Source organism: Malaya genurostris, chromosome 3 (genome assembly GCF_030247185.1).
Source record: "Malaya genurostris strain Urasoe2022 chromosome 3, Malgen_1.1, whole genome shotgun sequence".
NCBI classification, from domain to species: domain Eukaryota; kingdom Metazoa; phylum Arthropoda; class Insecta; order Diptera; family Culicidae; genus Malaya; species Malaya genurostris.
Window position 1 is genome coordinate 106,490,829 of NC_080572.1, and position 18,390 is coordinate 106,509,218.

Consider the following 18,390-nt stretch of genomic DNA (forward strand, 5'->3'; position numbering starts at 1 on the left):
ATACCACACCTTTGAAAATGCGACTTTTACGATAATCTTTTCCTTGTATTTCACCGATTACCGCGGTACTAATCACATCTTCTGAACTCACAATCAGTAGGTTTGTTTTTCACGGAATTACTTTCCACTCACCATCTAGCTGTAGTGCACATAAGTTTACATAACTTATTTCGCAGTTTCTGCCTTATGTTGCATAATTGGAGCCCTACTTTGCGATGTTATGAACTCCAAGCTGTCAACCAGATTGAGTACGATCTAGTCACTGAATCATAAACTACCGCAAAAACCCACCCAGCGCCGCTTTAAACGTTAATTTGCCCTAACATCTACACTTAACACTCTTATCAAATCAGCATTCGAAACCAGTCACTGATAACAGTTAACCGGACAAACACAACACGACACATTTGTTTGATACACTAGCTATTGTAAACAAGAGACGTTCTCTAAATTGACCGCCCCACGAAGAATTGCCAACGTTCCGAACCGAGAGAAGTGCAATGGCCTATGATCGACCAGAAATCGAGAAAAAAAATTTACGAAATTCAACAACAATCGAAACGCGTCGGCGCCACCGTTTCGCGTCCACTAACTTACTGACTGTTGCGTCCGCGGTGTGACGACGAATTAAGATTGCAGCTCAGCTGGGCCCGAGTATGCTCAAGCAATAAAATATGACGAGGCGGGCTAGTCGACGAGAATGAACCCCTTTCACGGTGTCCGCTTAGTGCATGTACTGACTTACTCCACTGGCTTGATTCGGCGGTCTGTGGCCCGAGAGTTGCAGTGCATATAACAATTGACTTGAGCTCAAGTCCGACTGGTACCAGCCGAATCCGGTGACGGCGTTGATGAACATCACTGGAAACGTCACTGCGATAGACTACAAAAAAGTTAGTACACAAAAGGGGGGTTGCGGAGGCATGCCGTTTGAGGCGTTCTTGTAGCTAAACGACACCCGAGTAAAACGTTTGATCAAATGCTACCATAGGCTGTACTGTAGAAATAATCGTTCGTTGAATACCTACGGTCTGGTCTCGAAATGCTAAGATTTAAAATTTAAAATACGTAGGATGGAAAAGTTCATAAAACTTGAACCGAAATCGTAACGAAACTTCGAGAAAATATAATCAACTATGTATACTCACGGTGAAAAGGTTTCGAAAAAGTTAACATTTATTTCTTTAAGTGAATAAAATTATACTGAGTCCACATAAGATATTTGTTTCCCCATTTAAATGTTTGATGACCTGCGGAAACGTATTATTACAGGTATATCACATTCCTGCACAATAATTCCGAGCATACACTTTTAGAAAAAAACAGAAACTTACAGCGTCGGAATCCACGTAAATTTACAATCCAAAGCAAATCGGTTAATTAATGGCATTTTCGTTTTTAAATTACACTACACCGGTGTAACTAAGGTTGCACTGAAATCGTTAGTCTTTGCCAATTGCATACCAGTGCTACACTTTTTCGGCACCACTATACTGATACCACTGGTGTAGCACTCATCAAAAGTTGAGTGTAACTCTGTGCAATGGAATCGTTTATTGTAACCAATGCTGTTTATGTTTTCGTCATTTTTGTTCACTTATTCAAGCCTTCGTGTAGCACTGCACCGAAAACGCAATAAATTCACAGCTGATTTGACTGAATTTAAAATCGAAACAGATATAAAGTTTAATTTCACACGCTAACAGATGCAACATTCTGTTATCACCAAAGAAAATACGACATGCTTGGATTTACGTCATTGGTAAGTTTCATTTCTTTTAAGAGTGTAAGATATAAAACTGTTAATAGATTCATACTGTTAATAGATTCATACGATGGTTCTGAGAACCTCACGGAAACGAGTTTTATCTTCAATATATTTCTGTTTCAATTTACAATGTAATAAATTTTTAGCTATGTAATAAATTTTTAGCACAAATATTTATGATTAAGTCAAGCACCATTTTTATCTCCAAACCATTATTTACTCTTCACAGATAGTCTGAGTGCAATTGAAGCCATTCGCTCAAACATGACTGACAAAAAAGAACCGTTATTCTTGAGCAAAATAAAACAGTGCCTGAACGACACATTGAATAATAATTATCAAATCACTATAGTCTGGGTTCCGGCTCATTGCTCCATTCCAGGCAATGAAAGATCCGATGTTTTAGCCAAACTTGGTGCTATTGAGGGTGAAATTTATGAGCGACCGACTGCTTTCAACGAATTCTATAGCCCGTCTCGCCAAAGAACACTTGCCAGCTGCAAGCTTCTTGGGATAAAGATGATCTAAGTCGGTGGACGCACTTAATTATTCCTAAAATATCGTTAAAGGCATGGTTCAGGGGTCTGTATGCGAGTAGAGATTTCATTCGTGTGATGCCCAGACTCATGTCCAATCACTACACGTTAGATGCACATCTCATTCGAGTTGGACTTTCTGAGACTAACCATTGTGCTTGTGGCGAAGGTTATCGTGATATTGATCATGTCGTTTGGACATGCGTGGAGTATCATGATGTCATGTCTCAGCTAATAAATTCTTTGCGTACCCAAGGTGGACTATCCAATGTACCAGTTCGCGACATTCTTGCTTGTTGTGACCTTCCTTACATGAAACTTCTTTATCATTTCATAAAGACAATTTTAGTTTCAGTCTAATAATTGACCCTTTTAAGACTTAGTTCTAACTCCAACTGCGTCCATTATAACCAATAGCTAAATTTGAATTCAAATGATGTAATGATACAAACAAACTCGAAATAGTTATGAAATTATCAACAAAATGTATAAAAATAGCAGCTTATTTTATAATTTATGGCAGTTACCCGTTTGGTTCCAATAAAATTCGTGAGCAGATTTAATAATAAATGCCGAAATAACAAATATGTTATTTAAAATATAAGAGGATATATTAGAGTTATATTACGATAACAGTCATATGTAATTCATTCCTATAAACATATTTAGTAGGACATGTCAATGTAGATGGTAATTTTGAACTCTCAAACAAAAAACACATTTTTTGTAATTTTCGCCTTAAGTGACGTACATAACTGCATAACAGATCGGCTGAAAAGTTCGTATCGTTTCTATGAGAGGGCGCCACTAGAATTAAATCCATACCATTTTCAGTTAGTACCAACCTTCAAAAGATACGTGTATAAATTTGACAGCTGTCTGATTATTAGTTTGTGAGATATTGCATTTTGAGTGAAGCTACTTTTGTTATTGTGAAAAAAATGGAAAAAAAAGGAATTTCGTGTGTTGATGAAACACTACTTTTTGATGAAAAAAAGTGCCGCCGATACCAAAAAATGGCTTGATGAGTGTTATCCAGACTCTGCACCGGGCGAAGCAACAATTCGTAAGTTGTTTGGAAAATTTCGTACTAGTCATATGAGCACCGAAGACGATGAACGCAGTGGACGTCCAAAAGAGGCTGTTACCGATGAAAACGTGAAAAAAATCCACAAAATGATTTTCAATGACCGTAAAGTGAAGTTGATCGAGATAGCTGACACCCTAAAGATATCAAAGGAACGTGTTGGACATATTATTCACGAATATTTGGATATGAGAAAGCTTTGTGCAAAATGGGTGCCGCGTGAGCTCACAATCGATCAAAAACAACAACGAAAAACCATGCTGAAATTGAACGAATTGGGCTTCGAATTGCTTCCTCATCCACCGTATTCTCCAGATTTGGCCCCCAGTGACTTCTTCCTGTTCTCAGACTTCAAGAGAATGCTCGCTAGTAAAAAATTTAGAAGCAATGAAGAGGTAATCGCTGAAACTGAGGCCATTTTTGAGGCAAAGGACAAATCGTACTACAAAAATAGTATCAAAAAGTTGGAAGATCGCTATAATCGCTGTATCGCCTCTGATGGCAATTATGTTGAATAATAAAAACGAATTTTGGCAAAAAAATGTGTGTTTCTATTAAACGATACGAACTTTTCAGCCGAATGTTAGTTAAAATATTTGAAAATGAATCACTGATTTAAATTGAAGGGGCCTTCTACTAGGCGATACTTTCTAGAAATTTTTATTTTTTCCTGTTTGTAGCATTTTTATCTTAGCAGTGATGGGTATAAAATTTGGACGCGTATTTTTTGTTATTTTAATCTTAGTGTGATCATTGCCATGTCAGGGTAGATCGTAGATATTTTTTTAATTATAACTTTTGAACCACTTGGACGATTTTTCGATATGTTATAAAATTATGCGTAGTTTTTCATTTTTGAGTTAAAATATTCTTAGTCATGTTGTTAACTCCTATGTCCATCTAAAACAACTCATAACTTTTGAACTTCTCAACCGATTTATTTGATATTTGGACATGCTTTGTCGAAGGCTCTGTACTTTTTAGAAAAAATATGAAAATATAAAAAACGGTGATTGTATCAATTTTTAACGGTGTTCATATTGTGTGGATAGTTTTTATATTATTATAATAACATATAAAAAAATTAGCAAAGTGAAATTTTTTGTTTTCGAGTTATAACATATTTCTTTCTTTTTTCCGAGTAACGAGATATTTTTGTTAATCATAGTACATAGAAATACGGAAACAGGCTGTCTCACGAACACTGCGTATCTAACCGACAGGTTCCGATGTGTTCCAGTTGCAATTTCCGATTGACCGTGGAGCATGTAGTCATCAACTGCCCGGAATACCAAGACCTCAGGAACACTCATAAAATCCTGTCCTCAATACGGGATGCACTGTCCAACGATCCTGTGACCGAAACAACAATCCTTGAATTTCTCAAGGATGCCGGAATATATCCAAAAATTTATTAATAAGACTTTACATGGAGCCAGACCAATAATGTTCCGATTCCCACGGGCTCACCGCCACATCCAGCACTTGGTGATGGGGTGATTCGCCGCGGCCCATATTCACAGAATCCGTGTCCAGCTCCTACACCATCATACTCTCCTCCCTGAAACCTCCACCTGGGCGCTAGCTAGTTTCTCTAAGGATTTTCTCTTCTGCTTCGCAATGCTCTTCACCTTCCTTTTTATCCCTCTAAAGATATCTAATGTTTCGGTATTTTTCTTTCTATCTTCCTTTTTACATATAAACCTCTGCGGACCATCCGCCGGAGTAATTCAACTCCGGGGATGTTCTTCTGCGGCCCTTCCTCGATAAAATGAACCAGAAAACCAGCTCGTTGGCTTCCCGTTGTGATTCTATCTCGGATGTGTTTTCCACAGTCCAGCACACTCAGAATACAGCTCAACTCTAAAATCCGAGATCCGAGGTTTCAATTGACCAATATGAGTAAGACATATTTATGCATGTTGTTTAAGACGGTCATTTGAGTCATTCGTTTTACATTTTAAATGTTATAATTAGAATTTTTAAATCGCTCGTAAAATTCTCTTATGTATGATGGATGCCATTTGTTTCAGCTGATTCAATCAAATTTCACAGGTTTCTTTCGAACTAAATGGAACGTCGCAGTTCACGGAAGTTTATCTTCGAGAACATGTAAAATTGTGTAAGAGATCCATGAAATGAAAATCAAAAGTAATAGAAACTCATGTTTCATTGATGATGGTACTATTAAATTCATACTATTGGATAAGGTTTACGGATCATATTTTGAAATGCCATATTTTTTCGGAGTTACTCCTACCTATTTATTTGCATAAAATCAGTGTAAAATCCGCCACAGTTTTTGTATTAGGACTTATACTAGACGTCCTCAGGGCTGAATGACCCTAGTGCCCTAGGCCGAATAAATAAATAAATAAAATAAATATACCACCAAAATAGAGAAAGATTTAGATTTTTCTTTGAAGCTTGCCAAACAATTTACATTTTGAATTTTTTTTCTTTATTTTAGTTCAGAACTGAGTCTCAGGTACCACGAATAAAATGGTGTATGTTATTTTTTGGTTTAAAATAAACAAAACAGCCCGAATCAAGACAATAGTGGAACACCTCTTTTTATAGGTATTTCTGTTGATCGGTATATCTCCGAAAATAATTTGTGAAATCACTTCGAAAAATTTTCAAAGTTTTTTCAAATATATTTAAAAAGGTAATGAAACACAACAAATATTTCTCTTTAAAGGTTTTTTTTGGAAAAAAGGTCCCAAACTAGGTTTTTCAAAACAGACATCACACTAACTGACCCTCTTTAAAATGTATTAGACTTTTAAGTTTTATCGTTAAAACGTTTTAATAACAAACCAGTCTTTTTACTGACTGTTTTATCGATGGGTACTGATAAAAGTTAAAGCTAAGTTCAAGGGGTAGGTGTAGCAAAAAAAATGAATTGATATGACTTGAGTTTACCAACGTCGACGGTAGATAATTCTGCGAAATTTCCCGCTATGGTTTGTCTCTTTTGTCAAAATTGGTCAGAATACCCTATAGAATTAGACAATCGTAACGAGTAGGAAAATCCTGAGCATAAGTCGCTCTCAAATAAATATAAATTTCATTAAATTCCACTATATTTTCTTTTCTATTTCGCCTCAAATGTCTCGAAATAGTATCGGTCACGGGTACTAGTTTTGGTGCTTTTTGTCATCTTCATCAGTGCAACAGCGCTGTTACATTCCAACAGACTGATACACTAATGAAGGTTGCGAAAAGCATACCAAAATACTAGTGTCTGTATATATTACTATCTCGTGACAGAGGCGAAATAGTAAATAAATTTTTAATATAGTGAAATTAAATGGAATTCAGTTTTCTGTAAAAGCGAATTAGTTCATTCCAATAACAGTAATTTTTGAACACTCTTTTCTCAGCAATGAATTAATGTCCACGATCTACTTACCTAGGCAAGACGAGTCTTGTTTTATGAAGATCATAACAGGTCATATTAAAGAATAGTACACTGCTGTTTTTAACCACCTAGTGGTGTTACACAGTGGTTCACCGGAAGTCGGATCTGGATAAAATTTAATAGTATGAGTTTTAGCACTGCGGTCCACGATTAGAAAGTTGGTTTCCACAGTAATTACGTAGCCTTTTTACATGAGAAAGGCATGCGAAATAAATAGATTGACTTTCAGAAAGTTGTTTGTAATTCAACCGTTGTTCGACGGTTCAGTGCAGGTACATGTCCTCCAAGCCAGTTGTTCTAGGTTCGAGCTCTGACCTGGAAAAATGTTTTGTGCGTCAAGAATCGGCTGCGAAATCTGTTGAAAAAGAATGGTCCAATACCACAAAAGAAACTAAACTTTGTATGGTTTCCTTATAGTACTACTTTCAGTAAACAATTTAACTCGGGTTATCGAGCCGAACAGCAAACGCTTTCTTGCGGTCGCTTGTTGCTACTGAAGGATCGCGGTGCGAATGAATGAACACAATGCTGGCAATAGAGTACTTTGTATAGCGCTATAATCACTTCATTCTGATTTGGTGAATGTCGGATTAACCGACTCGATGACTGTCGTCGTTTTCGGAGGTATTCAAAATGACGTCATCGGACAGAATTGGCAAAGTCATTGGACGAGCTTGAAAAAAAAAAACTGTATAATCAACGAAGAATCACTCTGGTTTGTGGAATAGAACGATAGTTATCGAAATATTTCTAAATACATAGATATGAGGGCATCTTTTAAAGGTTGATATAATTGCATTTAGCATCGTTGAGTAATCAACCGCTTTATTGCAAACACGAAAGTGTTGTCGTCAAATCACTTCGCTGTACCAATATGTTGCATCGTGTGTATTATGTAGCTTGACGTTTTACTAGTGCTACATTGTATGTAGCAAACATTCTCTATTAGTTGAAGAAAATACTTGCAAGTTGCAATATTACATTGTGTTCTGATGAAATAGTGAGCAAGTTCTAGTGGAATTATGATTGCTTCCGATTTGAAATTATTCCAACATTTAAAAGCACAACAAAATTCGACGTCATATGTTAAACTCTATGTACGTCTGAATCGTACTTTAGATTCGTCCTTTTCCGTCACAGGAGCGTCAGCGTTCGTATAAATTAGTTTAATGCTTTCTTTACCGGAACGTTCACACGTGGCTGTCATAATGTTCCTTGGCGGTGACGTTGTGTGTGAATGTCTCTTAGAATGCATTTTGACGGTGACAGTGACGGAGGTGACGTAAGGTGGCGTACAGTATAAATGGTTCTTTAATCGGATTTGTTTATTTATTTGTTTGGAACCGGGAAAAGCCCGCTGGAGCTGAGATTATTTAAACCTCTTTCTCCAACAGGCATAAAACCTTCTCGTCTTTTGTATCAACAGATTACAAATATCCAACAGATACATTTTTTGCTTAAAAGTACAATCTTTATCTCAACATAACAAATTAAAAAAAAATAAAACTAAAAAAAAGATGAAGTAACATGAAAACTATAGCTGTGACTATCTCTGAGATCGTAGATGGAATTAGAGCTAACTAGAGAGAGTATTCAGGGAACGTTTTTTTGCAGGAGTACGCGACAAGTCGAAATCAAAAACATCAGAACAGCGATTGAAAAGGCGACACATGCTAAGGAAAGGTTCGTTATATGAATTAGAACAAATTACGAGGTAACCTCAGAAATGGCTGGTATCGAAGACTTCGTTGATGGATGTCGAAATTCAATTTTTGTATCAGATCTGGACAATCAATTCGTGATAATATTAAATCAGAAACAAAGACTGCTTTTGAGACATCACGGCGAACGGATAGCAGGTCAAGATCAATTAGCCTACAACGGTAGCAGGGAAGGTTATGAGGGTCGTTCCAAGGAAGACAACGAAGTGCAAAGCGAACGAAGTTGCGTTGAATAGATTCAATACGCTGGATGCCGTTTTGATGGTTTTTATGTTACGGTGCCCCAACAACGGCAGCGTACTCGAGAGTAGATCGGACCAAAGTGCAGTACAGCGCTTTTAAACAGTATATATCAATGCAAGCACTTAGTTATGCGACATACGAATCGAACCATTTTAGAAGCTTTTGAGATAATGCATTCCATGTGTTTCTTGAAACTTAGCTCACAATCCAAGAGAACGCATAGGTCTTTGACTACGGACTCCCGCTTAATAACTGTTTGAGCGATAGTATAGTTGGATAACGACGCATTTGGTTGCGTTCAATACAATCCTATTCACATCACGCATCACATAGTAAAATTATCCAATTTTTCCTGCAAGAATACAGTATCTTCGGAATCTCTGATGAGCTGAAACAGTTTAAAATCGTCGGCGAATGATAGTTTTAGGCACTTCAGCGAAAAATTTAGATCGTTCAAATAAAGTAGAAATATGAATGGTCCGAGATGACTGCCTTGAGGTACACCGGAGCTCACTCGGAAAGGCGTTGTAATACAGGTACCAATCTTTACTGCCATGTAACGATTTGTTAGGTAAGACTGAAGCCAGGCCAAAAGTACGTCATTGAATCCAAGCCTCGCTAATGTAGCAACGGCTATTTGATGATTCATTTTGTCAAAAGCAGCTGAGAAATCCGTGTATATAGCGTCGACCTGTACACGGAACCACCCGCGATCCCATTTCAACCAGAATATTAGTTGATTTTCTGAATTTGATTGGTTAAAATTTGGTACAACTAATCGATTGTTGTTTTAGTTAAATTATCATTTTAGTTTTTCGATTAGCAGAAACGATGGTTGAAACAACTAATTTAATCAGTTGAAAAAAAATGCTGTCAATTAGTTAAGACACATACCTTTCAATTTCAACAAATATTTTAGTTAAAATAACCGGCGTTGTTATTGAAACAAAATTCTGTTAGTTGAAAAACAAATCGGTTTTAGTTATTTTCGACATTGCAATTAGTTGAATCAACTCGAAAAATGTGATTGATTTGCGATAATAATCAAAATATACTTACTGATATACGTCACGATCTATTTGAAATAAGTATCGTTGTTTCAATATAAACAGTATTTTATATTGACAAGTAATATCATTTGTTATTAACAGGGCTGGGAAAATCACCGATAACTGCTGATCTTAAGATTACTAATCTCGTACATAAAAAATCACTATACTGATTTCATCACAAGTGATCTTAACCAAGGAATAAATCATCGTTACGAAATCACAACTGATCTGTGAGTGATTTTGATTTTTGTACGATTTTTGTAACACCAAATCAATAAACGTTTTCTAATTTGTCACCAGACCTTTTTCAACTGAAACAAGGTAAACTTTATCGCAACACCGCTATTCGATAAACTTACTTACTCTTACTCTTACTCTTTCAGTCGTAGACCACGCGGGTCTCTGCTGTATACAAGAGGCGTCTCCATTCAACTCGGTTCATTGCTGTTCGCCGCCAGCCTCGGTAGCTGCGAAGGGTCCGCAGGTCGTCCTCAATTTGATCGATCCATCTTGCCCGCTGTGCACCTCTTCTTCTTATACCGGTCGGATCATTGTCGAGGATCATTTAAACCGGGTTGTTCTCCGACATTCTAACAACATGCCCGGCCCACCGTAACCGCCCGACCTTGGCCGTTTGGACGAGGGTTGGTCCTCCCAGCAACTGGTGCAGTTCATGGTTCATTCGCCTTCTCCACGTACCGTCTTCCATCCGCACTCCGCCGAAGATGGTTCGCAACACCTTCCGTTCAAAAACACCTAGTGCGCGTTGATCCTCCGCAAGCATTGTCCAGGACTCGTGCCCGTAGAGGATAACCGGTCTAATCAGCGTTTTGTAGATTTTTTTTTTTTATTCAAGAATATAATGTTTAAGGCACACTGCTTAAGCTCTAAGATGCCAAGGGCTTTTACTAATTTTAATTTACGACTAACTTAAAACTAGGGTTGTATCATTGAGTAATGTCATATTTGGGTCGCAATGGTTGACTTTGGCAGATCCAGCCTTCAGCTGGTGATCGGCAGTGGCCGGTGAATTGAATATTTCATGAGAGTCTTCCATATGGCGTTGGTGAATGTTCATGTTGGCCGCATTCTTCGGTCCGTGTGGGTCCGCGGGAAACACCCCCAGGTTACGAATACCCGGCGGGTGGCCCGCATGCTGTTGGTAAGTTTCCGTGGGCGATGATGGTGTTGTTACAGAAGAAAATGAGAAAAAAAATAGCGAAGTAAATATTGCGGAAAACGGAGTAAAAAGGGGATATGGGAATGAATTGACTAAAACGACAGAGATCTAATTAGTTGACATCGAGATGGTGAAGAGACGGGGAGGGGGAAGCGAAAAGGTTAGTGACAGCACAAAGATCTTGTTAGTTCCGATGAAGATGGTGGACAGATGAGGAATCGGGATAATCGGCGGAAGTTAGTGTCGAACCTGCAGGTGAAGATTATTCTTAGCCACAGTTGAAACAACGTCGATAAATAGGAGGAACTTTCTAAGCCAGATGTAACAGATTACACTTGTATATTAATGTGTTTGAGAAACTCGTATATCAGAAGCATATATGAGCTATCCCGACTCGCCAACACATCCCGAACCGGAACCTCAGGCGGTCTACCTCGGGCCCTGAGGGATTCCAGTAGCTTCGACCTGGCGTCGCGATACTCTACGCACGACCACACGACATGCTCGATGTCCTGATAACCGTCGCCACAGGTGCAGAGCCCGTTCTCCAGGATCCCGATACGCCGGAGATGTGCGTTGAATGTATAGTGATTTGACATGAGTCGTGACATAACGCGAATGAAATCACGACTCACGTTCATCCCCTTGAACCACGGTTTCGTTGATACCTTAGGAATAATGGAGTGTAGCCATCGTCCCAGTTCGTCATTCGTCCATGAAGTTTGCCAACTTTCGAGAGTTTTCTGACGAGAAATACTGAAAAATTCATTGAAGCAGATTGGTCTTTCATAAATATCACCTTCTAATGCGCCCACCTTAGCCAATGAGTCTGCCTTTTCATTTCCCGGAATGGAACAATGCGAAGGGACCCAGACTAACGATATTGAATAAGACCGTTCAGATAAAGTTCTCAAGTGTTCCCGTATTTTCCCCAGAAAATAAGGGGGGTACTTTCCTGGCTTCATTGCCCGGAGAGCTTCTATTGAGCTTAGACTGTCCGTGACAATGAAGTAATGGTCTTTGGGCGAGGTTTCAATGATCTCGAGGGTGTACTGAATAGCAGCTAATTCTGCGACGTAAACTGAAGCCGGATCACTGAGTTTGTACGAAGCGGTGATGTTTTGATTGAAGATACCGAAGCCTGTGGACTCGTTGATGTTTGATCCGTCAGTGTAAAACACCTTTTCACAGTTGACTGTTCTAAATTTATTATAAAAAATATTTGGGGCCACTTGAGGGGGCACGTGATCCGGAATTCCAAGAATCTCTTCTCTCATGGAAGTATCGAAAAACACAGTAGAATCAGAAGTATCCAAGGAATGAGCACGGTTGGAAACAAACGAAGAAGGATTAATATTCTGAGCCATGTAATCAAAATACAAGGACATAAAACGGGTTTGAGAATTGAGCTCAACTAACCTTTCGAAATTTTCAATCACCAGAGGATTCAAAATGTCGCATCGAATGAGTAAACGATATGAGAGATCCCAGAACCGGTTTTTCAATGGGAGAACGCCCGCCAGCACTTCGAGGCTCATCGTATGAGTCGATTGCATGCAACCCAAGGCAATACGCAAACAACGATACTGAATTCTTTCCAGCTTGATGATATGAGTGTTCGCCGCGGATCGGAAGCAAAAGCATCCGTATTCCATCACGGACAATATCGTTGTTTGGTACAGCCTGATCAGGTCTCCTGGATGGGCACCCCACCACGATCCGGTTATTGTACGAAGAAAGTTGATTCTTTGTTGGCATTTTCGTTTCATATACCTAATGTGACATCCCCATGTGCCTTTGGAGTCGAACCAGACCCCGAGATATTTAAATGTGAAGACCTGAGCTATGGTTTCACCCCCTAGTTGAAGCTGTAGTTGTGCTGGTTCTCGCTTCCTTGAAAATACAACCAGCTCAGTTTTCTCCGTAGAGAACTCGATACCCATTTGAAGAGCCCATGTGGATAAGTTGGCAAGAGTATCTTGTAACGGCCCTTGCAGATCGCCAGCTTTGAGTCCTATAATAGACACAACGCTGTCATCGGCAAGTTGTCTTAGCGTGCAAGATGTGTTGATACATTTATCGATGTCGTTTACGTAAAAATTGTATAAAAGGGGGCTTAAGCATGAGCCCTGAGGAAGACCCATGTAACTGAATCGTATTGTCGACAAATCACCATGCGCGAAATACATATGTTTCTCAGACAATAGATTATGTAAAAAGTTGTTCAAAACTGGCGAAAGACCATGCTGATGCAGCTTCTCAGATAGGATGTTTATGGAAACTGAGTCAAAAGCCCCCTTGATGTCTAGGAAAACTGACGCCATTTGTTCCTTACGAGCAAATGCCATTTGAATTTCGGTTGAGAGCAACGCCAAACAATCGTTCGTTCCTTTGCCTCTGCGGAAACCAAATTGTGTATCTGAAAGTAAGCCATTAGTCTCGACCCAATTGTCTAGACGGAAGAGAATGATTTTTTCGAACAATTTACGGATACAGGAAAGCATAGCAATCGGCCGATACGAATTGTGATCGGTGGCTGATTTTCCTGGTTTTTGAATGGCGATCACTTTCACTTGTCTCCAGTCATGTGGAACAATGTTGCTCTCAAGGAACTTATTGAATAAACTCAACAAGCGCCTTTTGGCGGGGTCAGGCAGATTTTTCAACAAGTTGAATTTTATTCTGTCTAATCCCGGGGCTTTATTGTTACATGACAAGAGTGCAAGTGAGAGCTCTACCATCGAAAACGGTGTTTCGTTTGTGTTTGGTGTCGCGGCGCGGGTGATCTTCTGTTCCGGTACAGAGTCTGGGCATACTTTTTTAGCGAAATCGAATATCCAGCGGTTGGAATATTCCTCGCTTTCATTCGTGGTGTTATGATTGCGCATTCGTCGGGCTGTGTTCCAAAGAGTGCTCATAGATGTTTCTTTCGTTAAGCCGTCTATAAACCGACGCCAGTAACCACGTTTCTTGGCTCTAATCAAGTTCTTAGTTTTAACGTCTAACGCCGCGTAATTCCGGTAATTATCAGGTGTTCCATTTTTTCTGAATATTTTATACGCGGAGGCTCTCTCCGCGTTTAAATTTGTGCACTCTTTGTCCCACCACGGGTTGGGAGGACGGATGTTAGTTTTCGCGCCGGGTACACGTTTCGTCTGAGCTTGAGTCGCGGTGTCGAGAATCAAGCCAGCCAAAAACGTGTACTCTTCCTCCGGAGGAAGTTGTTGAGTTCTTTCAAGTTTCTCAGATATCGAGGTCGCATAGCTTTTCCAATCAATATTTCGTGTGAGGTCGTACGAAACATTGATTGTCTTCGATGGTTTTGAGCCGCTGGTGATTGATATTACGATCGGTAGGTGATCGCTACCGTGGGGATCAGGAATTACCTCCCACGTGCAATCCAACCGTAGCGATGTCGAGCAAAGGGATAAATCCAGCGCACTTGGTCTTGCTGGTGGTGCTGGAATCCGTGTCATTTCACCCGTATTCAAGATTGTCATATTGAAGTTGTCGCAAATATCATGGATCATAGCTGATCTGTTATCGTCGTGAAGACAGCCCCATCCCGTACCGTGTGAGTTAAAGTCTCCCAAAACCAACGTCGGTGCGGGAAGGAGCTCAATGATATCACTGAGTCGCCGATGCCCAACCGAGGCTCTTGGGGGAATGTAGATGGAAGCAATACAAAGGTCCTTACCTTTGATTGTAACATGACATGCGACAACTTCAATACCTGGTATCGAGGGGAGGTTAATTCGATAAAAAGAATAGCACTTTTTGATCCCTAAAAGTACTCCTCCGTAGGGATCATCTCGATCCAGGCGAATAATGTTAAAATCGTGGGAGTTTAAGGGTATTTCAGAAGTTAACCAAGTTTCGCACAATTCAAATGCGTCACATTTCAGATTATTTACTAGAAATTTAAATGAATCTATTTTTGGGATAATACTCCTACAATTCCACTGTAAAACAGTGATTAGATCCGTGACCTTGGTGGATGATTTAGCCATCGAAAGATACAATCGCTGAAAGAAGCGGCCAATTTGCAGTCAACTGCTTCAAATATGTTTTTACTGTAGGCATGAAAGCAATTAAAATGCTTCTTAGAGGGTCTGAAATATTGAAAGTTGTAAAAATCCAGTCCACAAAATCAGAAAACTTGATAAGTCCAGCACCTAGTTGGTTCTCTGGTGGATTTTTAGGGACGCTTGGGGATTTTGTAGTCCCTGGAAGTGGTGGGAATTCCATCTCGGAATTGAGTTTTCCGAGACCAGGAGCTTTTTGCTTCGGTGATTTTTCCCGATTCCCGTTAGCTGTAACTTTTCGAAGCCCTTCGGAAGACACCTTCGAACCCTTACTAGGTAGCTTATGAGAAGATTTATTCATTCTTTTCCTACAGCTATGAGGGACCGCTGAAGATGGACCTTCCAAAGGGTCGTCAAAATCGCTCTCGTCAGTCGACAAGCAGGCATATGGATTCGTTGTCTGTTTAGGAGGGGTGGCACTTTTAAGCATCTCTGCGAAGGAACGCTTGGAGTGCTCCTTTAGGGAACGCTTCATTCGATCACCTCGCAGTTTGTAAGCGGGGCAATCAGAGAGGTCATGTGGACCCTCCTTACAGTAGAGACACTTTTCAGCATCCTTACCGCAAGAGCTGTCCGCATGAGCTTCCCCACAGTTAGCACAACGTGGCTTATTGCTGCAATGGGTAGCTGTATGCCCCAGTTGTTTGCAATTGGTACAATTCATTATCCGGGGTACAAATAAACGAACAGGCAAACGAACCCGGTCCAAGAGGATGTATTTTTTTTTTTCATAAATACGTTTATTTCTTAAGGCAGTTTACATAAGTTTTTCTTCGCCGTAGCATCACTTTTACATAATATTCTTATCCTAATTTAATTCTAACATAGTCACAACGTTTTGCATTTATTAAAATATATTCTCTTATTACTTAAATATCATCTTAGGTAACTCGTCATTAATTATGAAATCTACTCGGAAATATTATTTGAACCAAACGATTAACTTCTATAAATTATAAAATAAGCTGTTATTTTCAGACATTTTGTTAATAATTTCATAAACTGTTTCGAGTTTGTTTGTATCATTACATTATTTTTATTCTAATTTAGCTATTGGTTGAACTCATGGACGCAGCTGGGATCAGAACTAAGTCTTGAAAGGGGCCTTTATTAAATTGAAACTCCAGTTTTCTTTATGAAATGATAAATAAGTTTCATGTATGAAAGGTCACGACAAGCAAGAATGTCTCGAACTGGGATATTGGATAGTCTACCTTGGGTACGCAAAGAATTTATTAGTTGAGATCTGACATCACGATACTCCACGCATGTCCAAACGACATGATCAATATCTCGATAACCTTCGCCACACGCACAATGATTAGTCTCGGAGAGCCCAATTCGAAGGAGATGTGCATCTAACGTGTAGTGATTGGACATGAGTCTAGACATCACACGAATGAAATCTCTACTCACATCCAGTCCCCTGAACCATGCCTTTGTCGATATTTTCGGAATAATTGAGTGCATCCACCGACCCAGATCATCTTTATCCCAAGAAGCTTGCCAGCTGGCAAGTGTTCTTTGGCGAGACGAGCTATAGAATTCGTTGAAAGCAATTGGTCTCTCATAAATTTCACCCTCAATAGCACCACGTTTGGCTAAAATATCGGCTCTTTCATTGCCAGGAATGGAGCAATGAGCCGGGACCCAGACTATAGTGATTAGATAATTATTGTTCAATATGTCGTTCAGGCACTGTTTTATTTTGCCCAGGAAAAACGGTTCAGTCTTGCCAGTCATGTTTGAGCGAATGGCTTCAATTGCACTCAGACTATCTGTGAAGAGGAAATAATGGTTTGGAATTAATGTGACGATTACACTCAAACTATATTGAACTGCTGCTAGCTCTGCTATATAAACAGATGCAGGTTCTTGAAGCCTAAATGAGGCCGAAACATTATTGTTGAACATACCAAACCCTGTCGCTTCTTCAATTCGCGATCCGTCCGTGTAAAACATATTCTCAGAGTCAATATGCCTGAACTTACTTGAAAATATTTTTGGGATTTCCGTCGAACGTAGATGATCCGGGATTCCACGCACTTCGCGCTGCATGGATGTATCGAAAAATAAAGTTGAGTCAGGGACATTTAGGAGGCTGACACGGATAGGAATATATCTTGAAGGGTTGATTTCCTGTGACATATGGTTAAAATATACTGTCATGAATTTTGTTTGAGATCGAAGCTCGACTAGTCGTTCGAAATTATTAATTACCATGGGATTCAGCACCTCACATCTTATTAGCAGGCGTGATGAAAGCTCCCAAAATCGATCTTTTAATGGAAGAACTCCCGCCAGAACTTCAAGACTCATTGTATGTGTCGAATGCATGCACCCTAAGGCAATTCGCAAACAACGATACTGAATTCGCTCCAGTTTGATAATATGAGAGTTTGCAGCGGAACGAAAGCAAACGCATCCATATTCCATCACTGAAAGTATCGTTGTCTGATACAATTTTATTAGATCTTCCGGATGAGCACCCCACCAAGATCCTGTTATTGTTCGAAGAAAATTTACTCTTTGTTGGCATTTTGTTATCAGAAACCTAATGTGTCCTCCCCACGTGCATTTGGAATCGAACCACACCCCGAGGTATTTAAAAGTTAAAACCTGTTGGATCATTCTTCCCATCATATGGAGCTGAAGCTGCGCGGGATCATGCTTTCTTGAAAAGACGACTAACTCTGTTTTCTCCGCAGAGAATTCGATACCAAGATGAACAGCCCAATCGGACAAGTTATCTAAAGTATCTTGCAATGGTTTATGCAGATCAATAGCTTTGGGTCCAGTAACTGAAACCACGCCATCATCTGCCAATTGTCTTAGTGTACATGGGGTTACTAGACAGCTGTCAATGTCATTTACGTAAAAATTATAGAGGAGCGGACTGAGGCATGAGCCTTGCGGGAGACCCATGTAACTATTTCTGAGTGTTGCCAAATCGCCATGTGAAAAATGCATGTGTTTCTCTGACAAAAGGTTGTGCAAATAATTATTTATAACCGCTGGGAGTCCATTTTGGTGAAGCTTGTCTGAAAGAACATCAATGGAAACTGAATCAAATGCTCCTTTAATGTCTAAAAATACAGATGCCATTTGTTGCTTTTGAGCGAAGGCAATTTGGATGTCAGACGAAAGTAATGCAAGGCAATCATTCGTCCCTTTATTTCTACGGAAGCCAAACTGAGTATCTGACAACAAACCGTTCGTCTCGACCCAAGTGTCGAGACGTCGTAGAATAATTTTTTCGAACAATTTTCTGATGCAGGACAACATCGCAATGGG

The 18,390-nt window shown here is 39.6% G+C and overlaps 1 protein-coding gene across 5 annotated transcripts in view; it reads right to left on the reverse strand.

The window, feature by feature from the left end:
- The window catches only part of LOC131435350 (trehalase), a 130,289-nt gene that overhangs the window by 87,529 nt on the left and 24,370 nt on the right, over positions 1 to 18,390 (reverse strand). Inside the window, exon 1 of one of the 5 annotated variants that reach the window (XM_058603147.1) lies at positions 133 to 633. The exons of 3 other annotated variants lie outside the window; for them this stretch is intronic. The gene's annotated coding sequence lies outside the window, so the exon portion shown is untranslated. Of the gene's footprint in view, positions 1 to 9; positions 634 to 18,390 lie in introns of those variants that run through there. One more of the 5 variants, XM_058603146.1, reaches the window with a different exon arrangement.